The sequence below is a fragment of the Oryctolagus cuniculus genome, chromosome 15, assembly GCF_051225735.1.
Source record: "Oryctolagus cuniculus isolate XC-2025 breed Fujian yellow rabbit chromosome 15, ASM5122573v1, whole genome shotgun sequence".
Lineage (NCBI taxonomy): Eukaryota > Metazoa > Chordata > Mammalia > Lagomorpha > Leporidae > Oryctolagus > Oryctolagus cuniculus.
The window spans coordinates 81,387,200-81,409,895 of NC_142881.1; the positions used below are offsets into that span (position 1 = coordinate 81,387,200).

The 22,696-nt window shown below is 41.9% G+C and overlaps 1 protein-coding gene across 10 annotated transcripts in view; it reads right to left on the reverse strand.

Moving 5' to 3' along the window:
• Positions 1–202: 202 nt before the first annotated feature.
• LOC127485578 (uncharacterized) overlaps positions 203–22,696 on the reverse strand; it is a 73,123-nt gene continuing 50,629 nt past the window's right edge. For 8 of the 10 annotated variants that reach the window (XR_016221099.1, XM_089313668.1, XM_089313661.1 and 5 more), the window contains 2 exons: positions 8,963–9,176; positions 5,558–7,155 (listed from right to left, as the gene is read on the reverse strand). The gene's annotated coding sequence lies outside the window, so the exon portion shown is untranslated. Of the gene's footprint in view, positions 408–5,557; positions 7,156–8,962; positions 9,177–22,696 lie in introns of those variants that run through there. The other 2 variants (XM_089313669.1, XM_089313659.1) reach the window with 1 other exon arrangement.

Genomic DNA, 22,696 nt, shown 5'->3' on the forward strand with positions numbered 1-22,696 from the left:
GGCCTGGGATTTGGAGACTGTAGCAGTTCCTAGGTCATGTGCTGTTGCTGCTGGCCCAAAGAAGACACTTAGAATAACAAGGATTAGAGATGTAGCTCTCAGCCTCAGCTCTGCCCTTGAATTATCTGGAGAGTTCTAATAAGTGTCCATTCCCAGTCCCCACCTTAGTCAATTTACATCAAAATCTGGACGAAACCAAGTGTATTTTAGTGAAGATTTATTTATTTATTCCAAAGGGTTACACAGAGAGAGGAGAGGCAGAGAGAGGTCTTCCATCCGATGGTTCACTCCCCATTTGGACACAATGGCCGAAGCTGAGCCGATCTGAAGCCAGGAGCCAGGAGCTTCTTCTGAACTCCCACGTGGATGCAGGGGCCCAAGGACTTGTGCCATCTTCCATTGCTTTCCTAAGCCATGGCAAAGAGCCGGATGGGAAGTAGAGCAGCTGGGTCACGAACCAGTGCCCAGCTGGGATGCTGGTGCACAGGCAGAGGCTTAACCTACTATGCCACAGCACAGGCCGGCAATGACCTTTTCAGATTAACTTTTTCCACTAGCCATAGTGCCCTTGAGATCTATGCACAGCCTGTCCCCTTTTCATTACTGCATAGTATTGCATGGTGTGAGTGTAGCATGGTTTAGCTATTCACCCGCCAAAGGGCATTTGGGCCCTTTCCAATATTTGGTTATCACAAATAAACTGCTTTGAACATTCCTTAGCTAGCAAGAGTGACCCTGTACATGTGATTTCAAGGTTAAAGACCTTGGGGCCTACGTAGTGGCAGCACAGTGGGTTAAGCTGCCACCTGTGATGTCAGCATCCCATATTGGAGTGTTGGTGCCAGTGTCCGGTTGTCCTGCTTCTGATCCAGCTCCCCCTTTCCCCCATGTGGGAGACCTGGATGAAGTTACAGGCTCCTGTCCTCAGCCTAGCCCCTCCTAGCCCAAGCAGTTGTGGCCATGTGGGGAGTAAACCAATGGATGGAAGATCTCTCTCTCTCTCTCACTGCCACTTTGCTTATCAAACAAATCAATAAAATTCGTTTCAAAAATAATTAAAAACCTTGGTAAGCATATTATTTCTTAATGCTTGAGTCCTCAGAAGCAAAGAATCTTTTCTGAGTATGGTGGGTGGGTGGGTGGGTGTGTGTGTGTGTGAGAGAGAGAGAGAGAGAGAGAGAGAGAGAGATTAGGGAGAAAACACGGGTTGGAGAGAGATGACATTATTGGCATTGAAGATGGCTGAATGGAGTCATAATCCAAGGAAGACAGGTACTTCCTGTTGGAAAAGTCAAGGAAATAATTCTTACCTAGAGTCTCCAGAAAGAGCCCTACTGCCATTTCTTGTAGTCTGTGTGACCATTCACTGTGTTGGCCTGTGTGACCACTCTGGACCCATGAATACTAAGATGTCAAGAGAGTAAGTCTGCGGCATTTGAGTTTCTTAAGTTTGTTTTGGCAGGAATAGAAAACTAATGGAGCATATTTATAAACTAAGTATAGACCCAGTAATCACGCCCCCATGTTGTGTTTTCCCATCCCATCATGTCTATAAAATGTCCATCTGTGTTTGTTACATGAGATACTCAACACTGTATGATAAAACAGGACTTGTGGTTTTTTTTTTTTTTTTTTTTTTTTTTTTGGACAGGCAGAGTGGACAGTGAGAGAGACAGAGAGAAAGGTCCTCCCTTTGCCGTTGGTTCACCCTCCAATGGCCGCCGCGGTCAGTGCAATGCAGCCAGCGCATCGCGCTGACCTGAAGCCAGGAGCCAGGCGCCCTTCCTGGTCTCCCATGCAGGTGCAGGGCCCAAGGACCTGGGCCATCCTCCCCTGCACTCCAGGGCCATAGCAGAGAGCTGGCCTGGAAGAGGGGCAACTGGGACAGAATCCAGCACCCTGACCAGGACTAGAACCCGGTGTGCCCACACCGCAGGTGGAGGATTAGCCTATTGAGCCGCGGCGCCGGCCAGGACTTGTGTTTTTGTTCAACTGACAGCTCACATAGGTGTTTGGAGCATGTTTAAGACAGGCAAGGATGAGCTAGGCTGTTCTGTAGGGTAAATAGATTAAATGCATTTTCAACATGGTATTTTCAACTTATGATGTATGGGTTTATCCAGAGGTAACATCATAACCCAAACAGCATCTGTAGTCTAAGCATGAGTCCTTTGTGAGATCTCAGCTTTGCAGATTATTTCTCGGAGTATGTAGTCTGTCTTTCTAATCTTTTAACAGGGCCAATTGCAGACAAATGTTTCATTCTAATGAAGCCCATTTTAACACCATTTCCCTTTACAGTCATGCTTTTGGGGTGTATAGGATGTTTTTTTCTTGCCATGTGTCCTGAAGAGTTTCTCCTATGTTTTCCTTTAGAAGACTTTTTATGTTTTCTATTTAAATTTGTGATCCACTTGATTTAATTTGTAGATAGGATGTGAGTTTAGGTTAAGATTTTTTTCTTTTTTTTTCTTTTTTTTTTTTTGCCTATGTCTGTCCAATTGTTCCAGCACCATTTGTTAAAAGGATGTCCTTCTGCCCTGAATTATTGTTTCTCCTTTGTCAAAAATCAGTTAGCCGTATTTGTGAGGAGCTATTTCTTGGATCTCTACTCTGTTCCCTTCATCTGTGTGCCTCCCTTTGCCAATACTATTCCATGCTGTCTTGATTTCCATGGCTATATAACAAATTCTAAAACCAAGCAGACTGATGCTTCCCATTTTATTCTTCTTCCGAAGGAATCATGTGGGACAGGCATTTGGCCCAGCTGGTAAGTCACTGCATGCCCTCATCCCACATACGCGTGTCTGTGATGCAGTCACAGCTCCACTCTTGATGCACACCATGGAAGGCAGCAGGTAACGGCTCAAGAGTTTGGTTCACTGCCACCTACGTGAGAGCCTTGAACTGAATTCCTGCCTACTGGCTTTGGCTGGGTCACTTCCTGATATCTGGGACATTTCAGGAGTGAACCAGCAAAATGGGAGATTCTCTCTCTCTCTCTCTCTTTCTTCCTCTTTTTCTCCTCTCTCTTTCCCTCTCCCTCTCTCCAAATTTATAAACATGGAAAAAGGAGCAATGAGTGAATTCCAGCCTAATCAGACAGTAAAACGTGTCCTAAAACTTCTATGATTAAAACAGTGAGGTACTGGCAGGCCAGTGAAACAATAGGAAATATGTAAGTAGAAACAATTGCACATGGAAATCGAGTATATGATACAGGAATAATTTCCAAAATACAGAGAAAAGATTAAAATTTAAATTAGCAGCTTTGGTCCAGCTGGAGAATGATAACATTGGATCGTTCTTTGTAATTATCAGGTTTTCAAATGTATCTCAAATTTTAAATGAAATCATGCACCTACCAGAAGAATACATGGATAAATCCATCATAATCTGCGAGTTGGGAAATCTTACTATGTTACTCAAAATCCAGAAGCAGCAAATAAGGAATAAAGATAGATACATTTTTATATTTTTAAAAGATGTGTGATAAGAAACAAATACTACATGTAAGTTAAAGGGCACATTCCATATGGAAAATAAAGAGTCATACTAATAAGGCAAACAAATCTGAATTTTCTTAAAATAGAGATTCAAATATAGAAAAGAAAAAAGCCATCAACTTTGCAGAAACAGAGGCTAAAGAAATAAACAGAATTCACAGAAAAAGAAATGAAAATGACTTGTAATCATATGAAAAGATGCTCAAGCTTGTTTATACAGTGAGGGAAATGTAAATTAAAATTATAATGAGATATTATTTTCAACCACCAAAATGGCAAAAAAAAAAAAAAAATCCTCCTAGTTGCCCAATATAGCCTGGTACGAATCTGTGTGGTGTAGGCACTCTCCTACAGCACCAGCAGAAAGCAAAGGGCTCATTCTCTTTGGAGGGGGACTTTGGCGATACCTAGAAAATTACATAGGCCCATTTACGCTCGGACCCAGCAATTCTACTTCTAAACTCTCTCCTGAAGGTACACACACTACAGTAATTACAATTTTATAGCTTAAAGACTTGATCTTGTTATTGAATGGCCAAATAAAAAAGCAATCTACCATAATCTCACAAATTAGCTTTTTACAAATATTTTAATACCATCTTTCCTCATTATTTCAAATTCAGAATAAAACAAGTATCACTCCTAAGGGTGTATGTAGCTAGTGTACTTCTTAATATCTCTGTCCCACATCAACCCACAAATACAGACATTTTGAGAATTCTTAGACTGCACGTGGGAATCTATCATCATAGGGCAAGAGAAGGAATGATCTGGGTTATGCACCACAGAAAAGTACTGTAACCAGTGAGCTGAGGACCATGGGTAGAACTGAGGTTACAGGGTGGCTGGAGAACATTCATATAGCCTTTCTGAAGTGGAGGGAAAAGGAAGTATGCCCTTCTGTTAAAAGAAAAATGTATTTTTGGTCTCCATTATCAAGCATGGCTCTTATCCAAAATCAACTGAATACATTTAAATCTTATTTTGGTTGTGTGTTGTCCTAAGCATTAGTTTGGGTCATAAAAAGTTAATGCTAGGATTATGGAACCTACCTCCTTACTATATAGATGACTACAACCTGAACTTGGGCAAGTGAAGCCCTGGGGGGCAGCACTTAAGGAACCGGTGCTCACAGTATTATGAAGGTGCAGGGCCAGCCCCAAGGTGAGTGCCTTCTGTACTTCTGCACCTTGAGCACTTTATTCATCTTGCCTTAGGGTGAGCTCTAAAACGGATGCCCACAGAGACAAAAGGCTTGCTCAGCTCATAGCTCATATGGTTAACTGGTGACAGCAGAATTAACACAAGTTCTCTAAAGAAGTCTGGAGTCTGCCACCTCCACCCTTGCCCCTGTTCCAAGGAAAAGCCTGTAAGACAGAGTGGTCAGCCCCTCCGTCTGTATCAGACCACAGGCTCCTACTTGGTATTGGCAGAGTGACCAACAAGAGCACACCAAGACTTCATCTGCAGCAAGACTGTCACTCCATTCCCGTAGTAGGACAATGTCCATCAGGTGAGTCAAGTAAGCCAAAAGAATATGTGTCATCTACATTGACAGCCAAGACACTTTTTAAAGTGCTAACGAAATTATTATGAACAGTGACTTTGCTAGTGAACAAACCATTCCTCTCACTGATCGAAACACATGGAAAAATCTCCTGGGAAGAAAGTACTTTCACCTTTGAATATGGCCTTTGTTATGAATTTAAAAGAAATAGTTGTGCATTTTCAAGTATATGCTAAAACTTGGAGTTTTCAAGCAAATAGATGCAGCAATCCTTATTTACCCAAGAGAAATGAAAACTCGTGTTCACACACACAAAAATCTGTATATGAATACTTATAGGGTCTTTATTCTTAATCACCAAAAAGCCTGGAAGTAACGGAACTGCCCTTCAGGGAATGAACGGACAAGCAGATTCTGGCACACTGATATACTGGAATACCACACAGAAACAAAAAGGATTGAACTACTGATGCTATATGAGACAACTTGGATGAACCTTAAGTGCAACACACAGAGTAGAAGAAAACTGACCAAAAAGATGATATTGTAGAACAGAAAAAAATTCATAGGAGAAAAGATAGACCAATGATCACCACGATTGGAAGTTGAGGGAAGGATTGACCACAAAGAGACTGGGGAAGTTCTTGCATTGATAGAACCATTTCTTACATCTTGTCTATAGTGTTAGTCGATGGGCTGAATGTATTTGTCAAACATCACAGAATAACAAGGATACCTTTCATTGTAGGGCACATTTTGATAACTTCTTTAGTATAACTGCTTTCTTTTGTAGTTCTGTATATTTCATTTCAGACATCTAAAACAAAATACGGTGAGGGGCAGGTGTTTGGCACACTGTTTAAGAAGGTACTTGGAATGCCTACATTCCATCTTGAAGTGTGCGGGTTTGGCTCCTGGCTCCATGTGCAATTCCAGCTTCCTGCCATTTCAGACCCTGGGAGGCAGTAGTGGTAGCTCAAGGACTTGGGTCCCTGACACCCATGTGGGAGATCTGGGTTGGGTTCCTAGCTCCTGGCTTCAGTCTAGCCCAGCACTGGTTTTGTGGATATTTGTTCAGTGAAACAATAGGTTCTCTGTTTTTTGAACAAATAAATTTTTTTAAAAAAATAAAAATTTACTGTGAGAAGAGCTCCATGAAATTCACCAGACTTTCAGAAGGGTCCATGAGGGGAAAAAAAAAAAAAACCACCAGAAAGAATCTCTATAAAATGAGGCATTGTCCTTGGCTGCTACCTTTGGTGGTGCTGAGCTCCACCTTCCACTCCTGTCAACTTTGCTCAAGCTGAGCCATTTCTTAAGAGATGCACAGAGGAGGAACATGACGTGTACATGGGTGTGTGCATGCATGTTGAGGTGGATTCATTCTGAGAGGAGAAGTGTGGTGGGGGCAAGAGGCACGGAGTCACCACATAGACCCTGGGAGTCGGGTGAAAGCAGGCCAGAGGAGAGCAGCTTGCACACTCGTTTACTTCAGTTGGTGCAGCAGCTTATATAGCCAACGCAGCCAATCAATCCAGTCAAGGGGTGGTTTATGCCCTAACCAATCACTGCCTGTTGCCAGGCAGGCTCCTTTGCCAGGTGGGTTTCAAAGCCATTCCTGCGTAACTGATGCTCGCTCGCCAGTGGCCATCTTGGCATGGCCTTATTCCACCACATTTCCCCCGTTTCGTTTATTTTTGAGCAATGGGAGGCATGATTCTTGGCCATACCATTGTTGACCCCGTTTCCATGTGGTCTCCGTATGCAGCTGTGCCTGTCTTAGGTTGTCCCCCAGGGGATCTTACCCGTCATTGACTAACCAGCGCTCAAAACAGGAGACCACAGGAGTGCTTGCTCAAAAGGGGGTAAGAATAAGGAACAATGGTAATCAGGAATAGCATGACTGCACACAGGCTATTGGCTGTTTGAATGACTGACCAGAGCTAAGTGGGATATAAAGCAGTAGTGGATGTGGCTATGGGCAGTCCCTCAGGGTAGGATGATAGGGCAGCAGCTTGACAATTGGTACAGGTGTGTCCACTAATAAAGCGGACTCTCAGTCTTGTTCAGCTGGTTCTGGTTGACTGTCAGTTGCAGGCTTGATGTTTCTGGCTGCTACCCAAATGGGCTGTCCCGCATTCTCTGGAAAGACACAAGCATATCCTCAGCCCTTGGTTAGCAGAAGCCTTTCTACAGGCACTGGAATCCAGGGCCTGAATTCTGCACCCGCTCCTACATTAACGGCAAACATGCGGGTGGGATGCGGTTTAGTGGCTGCCCTGAGGGCCTGGGGTGCCTGGGGACTGCCACAAACGTGGGAATCCTCACTGGGTACGGATGGGATGAACTCATGTGGGTTATCATCTTGAGGTCGTCTAAGTTCATCCCACAGGTATTTGGGGGGTGGCTGACTAGGCATTGCTGCATTGTCTGCTGTCATGTCATTTTCACTGTCAGGGCTCTCTCCCTAAGTCAACTGTTGCCTGTGAGGCAGAGGCCTAGAGTGACAGGCTCTTATCAGTCTCCGATTCATTATGTTTGGTAATCTGTGTGGGCTTCTGAGAGGGGGGTATCTTTCCCATGTTTGAGCACTTAAGACTGGCGTGCCACGCCAATTCTAGCCAAAGGAAAGACACTCACAGCACTTCTGCCATAACTAAACAAATTCCTAGCACCTCAGATGCTGATGGCACTATGCAGGGGGTTCCCTACGTTAGACGAACAGACAGTGGTGTATCAGATCGTTGGTATGTCCTCTGCTTATGGGGGACCTCCTTGATTCATTAGGTCAAGGCCGTATGCCCACACGGTGTCTCTGGAGAGTCACCTCTCTCAAGTGAGGAAAGATGACTTGGTTCTGAATTCTGGGATGATCAGTCCCTTATGTGAATTTGTCAGGTGAACCAAAAGTAAAAGAAGGAACCGAGAAGCGGTGTTACGCTTCTGGGCGGTGTGTGCCTAACCTGGGGTCACTTCGACTGAGGATATATGGGATGCCGGCACTGCAGGTGGCAGTTTCACCCACTATGCCACAGCACTGGGCCCTCCAGTCTTTTGAGTTATTGTAAGAGAAAATTAATTTAAAACATGCAATCTGCCCTTGCATAACCATGTGTTAATGGTGTGTGAGACAATGCCACAGCTGAGAAAGATCTTCTAGGATCAGTCCCATTCATAATAGCTACAAAAAAAAAAATCAAATATCTTCAAATAAATTTAACCAAGGATGTCAAAGATCTCTATGATGAGAATTACAAAACATTAAAGAAAGAAATAGAAGAAGATCCAAAAAAAAAAAAGGGAAAAATCTTCCATGTTCATGGATTGGCAGAATCAATATCATCAAAATGTCCATTCTTCCAAAAACAATTTACAGATTCCATGCAAAACCAATCAAAATACCAAATATATTCTTCTCAGATCTAGAAAAAATGGTGCTGAGGGGCCAGCCCTATGGCTCACTTGATTAATCCTCCACCTGCAGCGCCGGCATCCCATTTGGGCGCCGGGTTCTAGTCCTGGTTGCTCCTCTTCCAGTCCAGCTCTCTGTTGTGGCCCAGGAAGGCAGTGAAAGATGGCCCAAGTGCTTGGCCCCCTGCACCAATATCGGAGACCAGGAGGAAGCACTTGGCTCCTGGCTTCGGATTGGCGTAGCTCCGGCTGTAGCGACCATCTGGGGAGTGAACCGACAGAAGGAAGACCTTTCTCTCTGTCTCTCTCTCTCACTGTCTAACTCTATCTGTCGAATAAAAAAAAGATGCTGAAATTCATATGGCAGCACAGGAGACCTCAAATAGATAAAGCTGGGGTATCACAATACCAGATTTCAAGACATACTGGAGTAGTTATAATCAAAACAGCCTGATACAAAGTACAAAGACAGATACACAGACCAATGGAACAAAACAGAAACACCAGAAATCAATCCAAACATCTATAACCAACTTACATTTGATCAAGAAGCTAAATCAATCCCTGGAACAAGGACAGTCTCTTCAACAAATGGTGCTGGGAAAACTGGATTTCCGAAATGCTGCTCTCTGTTCCTCCCATCAGTGGTCTCAAATGGCTTACAGACACTTGCTCGATAAAAGACGTGCCATGCTTATGGAAGTACCACCACTCAAATATAAATATTACTCCTGATATCAAAGAAGATGTCCCTGTAAGTGCCACATAGAATTTGGGTGTCAATGAATTTAAAAATACTGTCACCGCTGCCAAGTTCTCGCACAGCCTCAGCGGGACCCTCAGAGCATAAAGCAGCCCAAACCCCGCCACAAACCACAGCGAGGCCCCAGTCCCCGCCAGCCCAGCCCGCAGCCGCTCCTTCCAGCCCAGCGGCGGGCTCAGGCCGGGAGCGGCAGCAGGAGCAGTCGCCGCCGCAGCCCCGGCTTCACACGAGCCGTAACCGTCCCAACTCAAGGGGCTTCCATAGCCTTGGAAACTCATGACTGGTGCATAGGGAGATTACTGATGCCATAAACGGGAGTGTCAATTGGTAAAGTCAACAACAGGAGTCACTGTGCACTTACTCCTCATGTAGGATCTCTGTCCTTAATGTGCTGTACATTGAGACTTAATGCTATAACGAGTATTCAAACAGGATATTTCACTCTGTGTTTCTATGGGGGTGCAAACTGTTGAAATCTTTACTTAATGTATACTAAACTGATCTTCTGTTAAAAAAAAAAAAAAGAAGAAATTAGCAATTCCCAACTTGACTCTCACTGGGATTAAACATGACAATAGGTCTGATCTGATTTCATCATCATTTAAAAAATCATCTATTATTTTTCACTTTATGTTTCTGTGTAGGAGCAAACTGTTGAAATCTTTACTTAATATATGCTAAACTGATCTTCTGTATATAGAGAATCGAAAATGAATCCTCATGTGAATGGAAGGGGAGAGGGAGTGGGAAAGGGGAGGGTTGCGGGTGGGAGGGACGTTATGGGGGGGAAGCCATTGTAATCCATAAGCCGTACTTTGGAAATTTATATTCATTAAATAAAAAAAAATTAAAAAAAAAACTGGATTTCCACATGCAGAGGTATGAAGCAAATCCCCTACCTTACACAAAAATCCACTCAACATGGATTAAAGATCTAAATCTATGACCTGACACCATCAAATTATTAGAGAACACTGGAGAAACCCTGCAAAACATTGGCATAGGCAAAGAGTTCTTGGAAAAGACCCCAGAGGTACAGGCAGTCAAAGCCAAAATTAACAAATGGGATTACTTCAAATCGAGAAGTTTCTGTACGGCAAAAGAAACAGCCAGGAAAATGAAGAGGCGATTGACAGAGTGGGAAAAATTATTTGCAAACTATACAACTGATAAAGGATTGATAACCAGAATCTACAAAGAGATCAAGAAACTCCACAACAACTAAACAACCCAGTTAAAGAGACAGGCCAAGGACTTAAACAGACGTTTTTCAAAAGAGGATATCCAAATGGCCAACAGACACATGAAAAAACGTTCAGGATCACTAGCCGTCAGGGAAATGCAAATCAAAACCACAATGAGGTTTCACCTCACCCCAGTTAAAATGGCTTTCATAGAGAAATCAACAAACAACAAATGCTGGAGAGGATGTGGGGAAAAAGGTACCCTAATACACTGTTGGTGGGAATGCAAACTGATAAAGCCACTATGGAAGACAGTCTGGAGGTACCTCAGAACCCTGAACGTAGTCCTACCATACGACCCAGCCATGCTACTCCTTGGAATTGATCCAAGGGAAATGAAATCAGCAAATAAAAGAGCTATCTGCATATCCATGTATTTTGCAGCTCAATTCACAATAGCTAAGACACGGAATCAACCTAAATGCCCATCAATGAATACTGGTTAAAGAAATCATGGGATATGGACTCTATGAAATACTACACATCAATAAAAAAAGATAAAATCCAGTCATTTGCAACAAAATGGATTAATCTAGAAAACATCATACTTAGTGAAATAAGCCAGTACCTAAGGGACAAAAATCACATGTTCCCCCTGATCTGTGACAACAGACCACCTAAAAGAAAACCTGTAGAAGTTACATTTATACTATGAGAAGCAGTGACTTGAACAGCCCTTGTCTTGACTGTTGAGAAACCGTTTATTATTTTTTTTACTAGTTTCTTTTTCTACTTAATACTATTGGTTGAACTATTATTTAACACAGAGGAGGAGGCCGGTGCCACGGCTCACTTGGCTAATCCTCTGCCTACGGTGCCGGCACACCGGGTTCTAGTCCTGGTCGGGGCGCATTGCCCCTCTTCTAGTCCAGCTCTCTGCTGTGGCCCAGGAGTGCAGTCGAGGATGGCCCAGGTCTTTGGGCCCTGCATCCTCATGGGAGACCAGGAGAAGCAACTGGCTCCTGGCTTCGGATCAGCGTGGTGCGCCGGCTGCAGCGGCCATTGGAGGGTGAGCCAACGGCAAAGGAAGACCTTTCTCTGTGTCTCTCTCTCTCTCTCACTGTCCACTCTACTTGTCCAAAACAACAACAACAACAACAACAACAAAAAGGCAGAGTTATACAGAGAGAAGGAGAGGCAGAGAGAAGAGAGAAAAAGAGAGGTCTTCCATCTGTTGTTTCACCCCCCAATTACCACAATGGCCAGAGCCATGACAATCCAGAAATGACTGCATCCCACTGGAACACGGGTCTTCACCTGATATCAGGGCAAGCCAACAGACTCCATCCATAGGCACCGGCCTGGCTTTCCAAGCTCTTTGGAGGGGCCTGGGTACATGAATAGCTGTCCAAATTGCTGTCTCTGCAAGGAGATTCTTGCTCAAGCATCTTATTCAGCCACCACCTTACTCCACCCTCCTAGAATTCCAAATTAACTGGTTTTTATTTTCTCTCTACACTTTCAACTGATGATTCTGCATTATCCTCTTTTCCATTATTTATGCTGGGACATTATCTGTTAGCCTTACTGTTGCTCCATTAATGAAAAGACTGCTATTGTAAAGATCAGTCTTTCCCATGGTTTCAGGGTGGGGTGAGGGGGCTCCACAGGGCATGGCTAAGGCAGTGAGATGCTGTGTGCTATAGCAGCAGTGCTTATCATACGTTATGTATTTGTCATAACTCAAAACTATACAAAGGGAAAACTCTAATTTAAACTATGAGCTTTCGGTCATAAAAATGTGTTGACATCTACCCACTGTTGTAACACACGTTCTACACAAATGCAAAATGTTAATCACAGGGGAACTGGAGGGAAGGAAGGGCAGTAAATGGGAACCTTGTACCTTCCGTATGATATTTCTGTAAACATAAATTTGCTCTGAAAAATATTTTTAGAGTGCAAAAAAGACTTGACCAGACACTCCAATAAAGATGATATAAAGATGCTAAATAAATACACAAAACATGTTCACTGATATTAGCCATTAGGTAAATGCAAAATAAAACAATATAGACGTATAAAAATGTCTTTAAAAAAGATGTCTACTGTTCTATCTTGAAATAAGAAAAAGAAGAATCTGGAAACACTCAGGATAATGTGATCCCATCTTTTTAAAAATCTGCATAATTTATATTAATGTTATATAAGAATATACTTATAAGAATACACAATAAATTCAGCATTATCTCTGAATAGCAAATTTAAAAATGTCTTTAGGAAAAAAAATTACTGGCGATGGCAAGAGCTAACAAGGATGTGGAGCAACTGCCAGTATCACACATTGCTGATGAGCAGGTGAATGCAAAATGTTACCGGCCCTTTGAAAAGAGTTGGACAGTATTTACAAGGATAAACACACACAGTTTGTTCCCACAGCTCCCCTTCTAGGTACCAACTCTATGATAGTTTCTAAACATTTTTTAAAAACAACATTCATGTGTCTCTTTACAGAGCTTTGGTGATTATTCCCCCATGAAATTTAATACTACAGATGGACTGTGCATCAGTTTATGTACCTATACAAGGCACTTTATATATAGGAGGAGTATGATATTTTTTGCCTCCTAAAACCAATTTTCCACCTTGGGGTTATCCCTTTCTTTGAGAACATGTGTTCTAGAAAAACACAAACCCATGTTTGTACAAAAAAAATCAGTTCATGGAGAGTTGTAGTAGTTCTATTTATAATTCCTAAATAATGCAAATGCTCTTCCATGGATTAAAAAGAAGTTAGGGTACATCTGATACAACAGAAGGCTATTCAACAAGTAAAAGGAACAAGCCACTGATATCCAACATGTATTAATCTCAAGATACTATGCTGAGTGGACTAAATCAGACACAAGACTGAATCACGTATGAGTCTCTCTAGTGATCTCAGAAAGATAGAGTCACTGAGACAGAGGATGGAACACTAAGTGCCTGGGATTAGAAGTGGGGTTAAATGGACGTCCACCAAGGACACAGACACTTTGGGGTCAAGATTACCCTGCTTCCTCACCATGTTGGTGGCTTCTGTACACCACAAACCTTAGCATAGAGAAACTAAGAAAACATTTTCAACTGACGAAAACAAAAAGGATTCCACACAAATAAACCCAAGACAAAGCATTGTTAACAGGTCTAATCAACAAAAGATATTCACAGAAGTTTTTGAGACAAAAGGAAATATCACTGGGAAATTCAGGGATAGAAAAAATGAAAAATCATTGGACATGGAATGAATATCTGTAAAATATTTTCTACTTATTTTCAATTTAAAACTTTAATTCACTTAACTTTAATTGCTTTACTTTTACTTACTGTCATCTTAATTTATGTATATTTTTACTTAACTTTTATTTAATCATTCTAATTAATTTTAAAACATCAAAGATATCTGACATTCAAAGGTAGAAGCAGTATTAATGTAAATGTGTTTTTTTTTTTTTTTGACAGGCAGAGTGGACAGTGAGAGAGACAGAGAGAAAGGTCTTCCTTTTCCGTTGGTTTACCTCCCCCCCACAATGGCCCAAGCACTTGGGCCATCCTCCTCTGCACTCCTGGGCCACAGCAGAGAGCTGGACAGGAAGAGGAGCGACGGGGACAGAATCCGGCGCCCCGACTGGGACTAGAACCCAGTGTGCTGGCGCCGCAGGCGGAGGATTAGCCTAGCGAGCCATGATGCTGGCCATAAATGTGTTTGTAGTATGTAAAAAAGTAAAATATATGAAAACAATACCACAACGGGTGGTGGGGTATTGGGAATACCTAAGACCCCTGCTCTAGAGTGCAGTGGATATGTTATTTTAAGGTAGACTTAGATGCATTAAAAATATACATTTTAAATATTTGAGTAACTCTCAATATACCTTAAGTGGTATAAGTAGTAAGTCAACAGAGGACATGAAATCCTCAAACAACCCAAGAGAAGTTCAAAAAAGAGGAAAAAGGAAAAAGAACAAATGGCTAAAACAGCAGCAGGAGAATAGATATGAAGCCAACCACACCGGTAATCACATTGACGGTGATTAGGATATGTGAGTTACTTAAAAGAAGAGATTGTGAAGTTGAATATAAGGAAAAACCCAAGTACTGCTATCTGTACAAAGTCTAGTTTAAGTTGCCACACAAAAAAAGTTAGAAGTAAAAGGATGAAAAAATATGCACCATGGCAACAGGAACCAAAAGCAAGCTAGAGTATATACGGGGATTCAAGGAAAGCTTATTTAAAATCAAGGGATATTATCAAGGACAGAGATGAACATTAGTTAAAGGTATAAAAAAACCTTAATTCTCTAAGAAGACGTATGAACCCTAAAGGTATGTGCACCTAACAGAGGTCCAAACCGCACACAAACAAAAACTGGGAGAACCAACATGAGAGAGAGAGAAAAAGCAGCAGGACCTCAGTGGGAACACTGCTGGGACCCGAGTGAAGGCTGTGGCTGAGTTACGAATACTGGGCCCACACTGACTTAATGGTTTGGATCAGGGCACCACAGGTGGATGAAATAGCAGCATTAGGAGAAGGGAAGTGAAAGTTATGCAGAGAGAACATTTGCAGCTCTTCTGTTAAGTCTGAAATGATTTCAAAATGAATTAAAGAAAAAAACCAATACAGAATCTAATAGTATTCTATCCTGGAAAAAAAAAGGCCCCTAGGTGGATGGCCTGTTTTGTCTTCCTGTGTTGCATTATCTCCAACCATTCGTCAAACCTCCTGGCTTCAGTATTTGAAGATTACAGAAATCCTTCCCTCACTCTGAGTTCCTTTCTAGTAACTTCCCAGTTGGGCTAAATTCCATTTGTCAAAACTTTTACCCAGCTGCATCTAGTTGGGCTGCTGCAAACATGAATCCTAAGTCTCACCAATTTAAAAATAAAAAGTCAGCCTTGCAATGGTTTGTTACATCTGTCATGGCATTTGGGTGTCGCGCAAAACAGAGTGACTCTTTTTCCTCCTAAATCTTCCAATAGCCATTCCCTTTGTAATCCATCACACATGCCACACATGAGACACGAGTCTCATTAAAACAATTTTGTTTTGTACTACTGTGGGACGTCGTGTGACTTACGGCTTAAATGGTGTACATGTATTTACATACTGTCTTGTATACTTTATTGCATGTGTATGCTTTTTGCTTGACTTGTGATTAATCCTACAGTTAACATTTCCAAAACGCATGCAGACAAATTCAGTGGCCTTTCTCTGTCTCTGCTTTTGAGTCCATCCAGGTCCTAAACCCCATCTTTGTATGGTTGTAGAAAAGTTCTTCCAGCAAGGAACCTTATTCTCTGAAGAAGGTACCAGATTGAAGAAACCCATGATCAAAAGGCTGAGGAAAACTAGTGCACTTTTATATTCGTTTCCTAGAGATTTTAAAGCACATTGAAGACCACAAAAAATCAACAGAAAATATGATTATTTAACAGAGATGCTCAACTTATTTTCCTCTTAACTGGGGAAGCCACTTTGGAGAATACACAATAAGGGCCAGACTGCAAAGGTACTATTTTAGGCTGGCTTGTGTGTACATAGTGACAGAAGAAGAGAAGAAGGGGCAGGCATTTGGTGCAGCACTTACAAGCCTGGCTGCTTCTGATTCTAGCAGTTGGCTAACGTGCATGCCTGTGGTGCCGGCATACCCTATGGGCACCAGGTTCTAGTCCTGGTTGCTCCTCTTCCAGTCCAGCTCTCTGCTGTGGCCAAGGAGGGCAGTGGAGGATGGCCCAAGTGCTTGGGCTCCTGCACCCGCATGGGAGACCAGGAAGAAGCACCTGGCTCCTGGCTTCGGATCGGCATAGCTCTGGCCGTAGCGGCCATTTGAGGGGTAAACCAACGGAAGGAAGACCTTTCCCTCTGTCTCTCTCTCTCACTGCCTAACTCTATCAAATAAATAAATAATAATAATAAATGTGCCTTTTATCCAAAACAAGGAGAAAGAGGAAACAGAGTAGGGGAAAAATCAGATGGGACATTTGAAAATGAATGGTATGGCAAATTTACACTGAAACATATCAATAAACACATTTGATATTAATGGTCTAAACCTGCAGCTTTCCCACACAAACAGAAAGCAGCACATACAAGATTGGAAAAAGCAAGATCAACATATAAGCTGACTACAAAAGAACTTTAAAAATACTGACCCAAATAGGTCAAAAGTAAAGGGTCAAAAAAATATGCCATGCTAAATAGAAGAAATAAAAGGAAGCCAGCTATATTAATATTGGGTAGATTTCACAGAAAAGAATTTTATCAGAGATAAATAAACTTCAATATGTTTCAGGGGTCAATTCATCAAGTATATATAAGTATATATATATGTATATATATGAGTATATATATATATATGTGTGTGTGTGTGTATATATATATATATAAAGCTAAATACTTACACACCTAATAAAAGTGATCCAAAAGATGTGAAGCACAAAAGCCAATGTAAATGTAAAGACAGACAAATCCACAAGTGTAGTCAGAGCCTCCGTACCCTTCTGTTGACAATGGATGAAACAGCTGGAAGAAACTGAGTGTGGAAGACCAGGGCAGCCACACCAAGAGTCTGTCCTAGGTGCATCTGTCTGACACTCCAGCCCGCAACAGCAATGCGTGATTTGTTTCCAGGCACATGGAACCTTTACCAAGATGGGACACAATCTTGGCCACAAAACTAGTCTTAAGACAATTAAAATGACCAAAGTCATGCAAAATGTGTTCTCTGAACACAACAAAATTATATTTGAAAACAATAATAAAAAATAAAATCCCCACATAGCTGAAAATGAAGGTCTAATTTCCCTCTAAGTAGTGAATGGGTGGAATGGAAATTCAAAGGGAAATTAGAGATCACTCCAAACTTAATGAGATGAGAATTTGATAAGTCAGAATGTATGGGGCATTGCAGGAGCTACTGTCATGGTATAGTGGGTCAGGCCTCTGCCTGCAGTGCCAGCATCCCATATAGGTGCCAGTTAAAGTTCAAGCTAAGCCCCTGCAACCTGTGGGAGACCCAGATGAAGCTTCTGGCTCCTGGCTTCAGCTTGACCTAGCCCTGGCTGTTGCAGCCATCTGGGGAGTGAACCAGTGGATGGAAGATCTCTTTCTTTCTCTCTCTCTCTCTCTTTCTGTAACTCTTCCAGATAAATCTTTAAAAAAAAAAAAAAAAGAAAGAAAGGATAGGATATTGCCAATGCTTACAGTGCTTACAGGGAAAATTGTAGCACTAAACATTTACATTAGAAATGAAGAAAGAGGGGCTGGCATTGTGGCGTAGCAGGTAAAGCTGCCGCCTGCAGTGCCAGCATCCCATATGAGCACCGGTTCGAGTCCCGGCTGTTCCAATTCCAATCCAGCTCTCTGCTAATGGCCTGGGAAAGCAGTGGAAGACAGCCCAAGGCCTTGGGTCCCTACACCCACATGGGAGACCTGTAGAAGCTCCTGGCTCCTGACTTCAGATCAGCACAGCCATAGCCATTGCAGCCAATTGGGGAGTGAACCAGCAGATGGAAGACCTCTCTCTCTCTCTGTCTCTCCTTCTCTCTCTGTGTAACTCTTTCAAAAATAAATAAATAAATAAATAAATCTTTGAAAGAGCTCAAACCAATGACTTCAATTTCTACTTTTGGAAACTAGAATAAGAAGGGGCTGGGGTTGTGGTAGAGTGAGTAAAGCCACCACTGGCAATGCCAGCATCCTATATGAGCATATATGACCTAGCTGATCCACTTCCAATCCAGCTCCCTGTTTATGGCCTGGGAAAAGCAGTGGAAGATGGACCAAGTGTTTGGGCTCTTGCCACCCATATGAGAGATCCAGATGAGGCTCCTGGCTCCTGGCTTCTGCCTGGCCCAATGTGGGCCATTGTAGCCATCTGGGGAGTGAACCAGCAAATGGAAGATCTCTCTCTCTCTGTCTCTACCTCTCTCTCTGTAACTGATTTCAAAATAAATAAAAATAAACAAATAAATACATGCTTTTAAAAAAGAAGAGAAACTAAAGTCCAAAATAAGTGGAAGAAACATTGGCAGTTTCTTAAAAAGTTACATATTCATATACATTTGCCACATGATCTAGCATTACATGAGCCACAACTTGCTCCCACCCAGAGTGTGCGTTAGTAGGAAACTGGATTCAGGACCCAGTCATTCTGACATGGCATATAGGTATCTGATCCACTAGGCCAAATCTTCCCCTAACAGTATTGGAAACATATGCTTTATTAATGAAAGCATTCATAGAAGCTTGGCTTGAAATAGCCAGAAAATAGGAACAATCCAAATGTCCACTCATAAGCTAAAAGATAAGAAGTATATAGATATCCATGTAATGGAATACCATGTAAGAAAATACATGCAATAAAATGAATTACCGAAACAGTTATAAAGCTTAGATAAATCCAAAATAATTATGCTGCAGGGATGGAGCCCAAAACATCCCTACCCTCCAGAAAATCTCCACCTACTGTATTATTCCATTTACAGGACATGTAACAAATGCTAAATGCATAAGCTAACAGTGACAGAAAATAGATCAGTGCTAGAGATAAATGGTGACAGACGGTGTAAGTAGTTGAGTGTGTCTGGGAAGGTTAACGAGGAACTCAGGAAGCCCCCGGAGGTGCTGACATGTTCAAGACCGTGACTGGGGTAGTTGGTTTCACAGGTGCACACATGTCGAACCTGGTCAAATGCTGCCCTATCAACAGGGACATTTTCTCATATGCCAACTAAGCCTCAAAAGGCCTGTTATTAATATAACAACTAGAAAACAGGGAAACATCTTCAAGACATGAAAGAAGCAAAAGTATTTTTAAGACACAACATAGATCAATAAGCTTTGGACAGAGTAAAGAGTAATAGGTAGAAGCCTCAGAGTGTAAGGAAATATCACACAACAAACACAGTAACCACAAAAAGTTTATAGAAAATGGAATTAAAAGATAAATATATTTCGGTTTTGAAATGTATTTTGGAATTAAAAGATAAATTTATTTTGAAATCCATGCCTCGTTTTTTATATAATTCATTTTCCATAAACCATTTGTGTGAAAATAACTTGCCTTTTAAAAAAAAAAATCATTTGCGTGGCAGAGAGAGAGAGAGAAGAGAGACGCACACATAGTGAGCTCCCATCATGCCCAAGCTGGGAGCCAGGAATTCAACCCAGATCTCACGTGTGTGTGGCAGGGACCCAACTGCTTCAACTGTCGCCTGCTGCCTCCTAGGATCTGCCTCAGCGGGAAGCTGGAATCAGGAGCCAGGACTCAAGCCCAGGCACTCTGACACGGGATGTGGCTCTCTTAGGTGCTATATTTAATTTTTAACGCCATTTTCCATGAACTTTTCAAAGCACCCTCCTCTAGTGAACAAACAGACATATCCAAAACACATGAAGAATTCCTTAAAATCTTTGAGAAAAACACTGACCATATAACAAAAATGGTGGCAAGAGGTAATTTTACTGATTCTGTGATGGCCATATAAGCTACTGCTGGAGTCACGCAGCCTGCAGATAACAAGTCTGCCTTCCTTGAAGCTTAATAGGAAAAACACAGAAACAAAATCACACAAAGGCACTGGAGAATGAAGAGAAATGCGCCGTATCTGGAAGGGACTTCAAAATTTGGGAAACAAAATAATACAACCAGAGGGAAGGGCAAAGTTGTGTGGGCAGCTAAAACTCTTAACAGTTAAGAGGATGTTTCTGTCCTACAAAGCCCAGGACAGATTGGAGTAACCACAGCCACTACGACTTGATTAGGAAAACCTACCCTCTCCCTCCACCAAAAAGAAAGCCAGAAGAGGGAGCACTTTTTCAAACAAAAAGCTAAAAAGAAGCAGTTTAAATGTTGCATGAACCAAACTCTCAACCCCAGAGGTAGAGAACAGACTCAAAGCCATACCGATAGAAAGTTTTAGAAACTGAACTGTTGGGGCTGGCACCGTGGCTCACTTGGTTAATCCTCGGCCTGCAGTGCCAGCATCCCATATGCCGGGGGTGCCGGGTTCTAGTCCGGTTGCTCTTCTTTCAGTCCAGCTCTCTGCTGTGGCCCGGGAGGTCAGTGGAGGATGGTCCAAGTGCTTGAGTCCTTGCACCCACATGGGAGACCAGGAAAAAGCACCTGGATCCTGGCTTCGGATTGGCGCAGCACTGGCCGTTGCGGCCATTTTGGGGGTGAAACAACGGAAGGAAGACCTTTCTCTCTGTCTCTCTCACTGTCTGTAACTCTACCTCTCAAACAAAAAAAGAAGAAAGAAAGGAACTGAACTCTTATTGGAGTCAACAAACAAAGAAACACAGTTATCAACTGAGGTACAACCTAGTTAATATTCCTCAGGGGAAAATCTAAAATCCAGCATCTCCATATTAGTACAGGATACCGTGAAAACAAAATGCAACAAAGATCAGTGAACAGTGACCTATTCTCAAGAGACAAAACAATCAGCTGAAACTTTCAGATCCCAAGATGATTTCGATACTGAAATTAGTAAACAAAGGTACCCAATTAGCTATGATAGTTATATTTCATAGATAAAGGAAAATGTGCTCATACAAGTAAAAGTTATGAAATGTAATCAGAAAATGGAAACTACACAAAGAATCTGAGAGGGCATTCTACAATAAAAATGCAGTATCTACCATTAGGGACACACTGTGTGTTTACATCAGAATAGAGATGAGGAGGACTAAGTGACCCTGAAGACAGGGTAATTGCAGCTATCAAATATCAGGGATGGGGGGAGATTTACAGGAGGGAGAGGTGGAGGCAGAAGTGTACACACACACACACACAGGAGAGAGAGAAGAGAGAGAACAGGGAGGGGAAGTTCAGAATAAAAAAAAATGTTGGAGATGAAGTTTTCTAAATGTTTCAAGTTTTACTGACATCTAATGAATTGTTTAATTCCATCTGTGATGTGTGATTGATACCTATTTTTAAGTCATCTTTCTTCTGTGTCCTACATCTGGACGAGCAAACAGGAAAGTCCACGTGTGCTCTCTTTTTGCACCAGGGAGTGTTCAATCCATGCAGGATCATTCATCCTGGCCTTAATCCCTCCACACAGTAAAATACCCAAGCCAATCCCTTGCCTTGCTCTTTCACGTCATTTCATATCTGCTTGGGAAACCTGCCCTACTCTCTCCAGAGAGTTGCATTAGATGAGTAATAAATTCAAACTCCACTGGTGTGTGTTTGGCATTATCAGACTTCATACATGCACTAGTTTTGTTTTTGTTTTCAGATGGAGACTTCATTCCACTTCTGTGGGGAATGACATCATGCATTTACAGAATTAATAAGCACATTTAAACCAATACAATTTAAACTCTCCCCCTCTCTCTCCCTTCTCTCTCTCTCTCTCTCTCTCTCTCTCTCTCACACACACACACACACACACACACACACACACAGACTCCTAGGAATACCAGCTAACATGCTGAAACAAAAAAAGGGAAAATTTTAAAGACATTCAGAGAAAAATAACACAGTACATATGGAGAATACTGATTTGATGACCACGATGGAGTTCAGAAGACAGTGTCAACACATTTTTAAATTTATGAGAGAAAAATATCAATACAGAATCCTACCACTTTAAGAGTAACTATAAAATACGCACATTTTCAGAGGAAAAGGTAACTAAGAAAATCCACTGGCACTGGATCCCAGCTAGAACAACTACCACAACTTTAATAGGTGTGCACCATCAACATTTAGTCTTTAGAATACCAGGGTGGTGCTAAACTCCCTACAAAGCACAGGACAGTCACAAACAAAGAATACCCATCCAAAATGCCAGTGGCAGAAACACTGGGTATCACTAAGTTGAAACCTTTGTGATGGTAGAGTGGTGGTATGAGCAATGACAGATCAATTATGTTAAATATTAGGCTTAGTATCCCACTAATCTCTATGTATGCTTTCACTGTCATGCAGTTAAAAATAGTTTCCAATGTCTTCAACATGACAAGTGGCTTCTATGGAAACCCTACTCCCCATATCATACTCAAGGATGGGAGACTGAATGTGGTCTCCCTAGGATCCACAGCAATGCATAGATTTCAGCTCTTGCCACTCTCATTCTACATTGTTCTAGAAATTATATCCAGTACTATCACACTGAAATAAGCTCTATTCACAGTGGAAAACAGATGTAAGGCTGTCTTTATTTGCATGTACAATCTCATATATGGAATGTTTTAAGAAACACAAAGTGACCAGAACTAAAAATAGAGATCAGCAAGGTCTCTGAGTTCCAAATCAGTATATAAAAA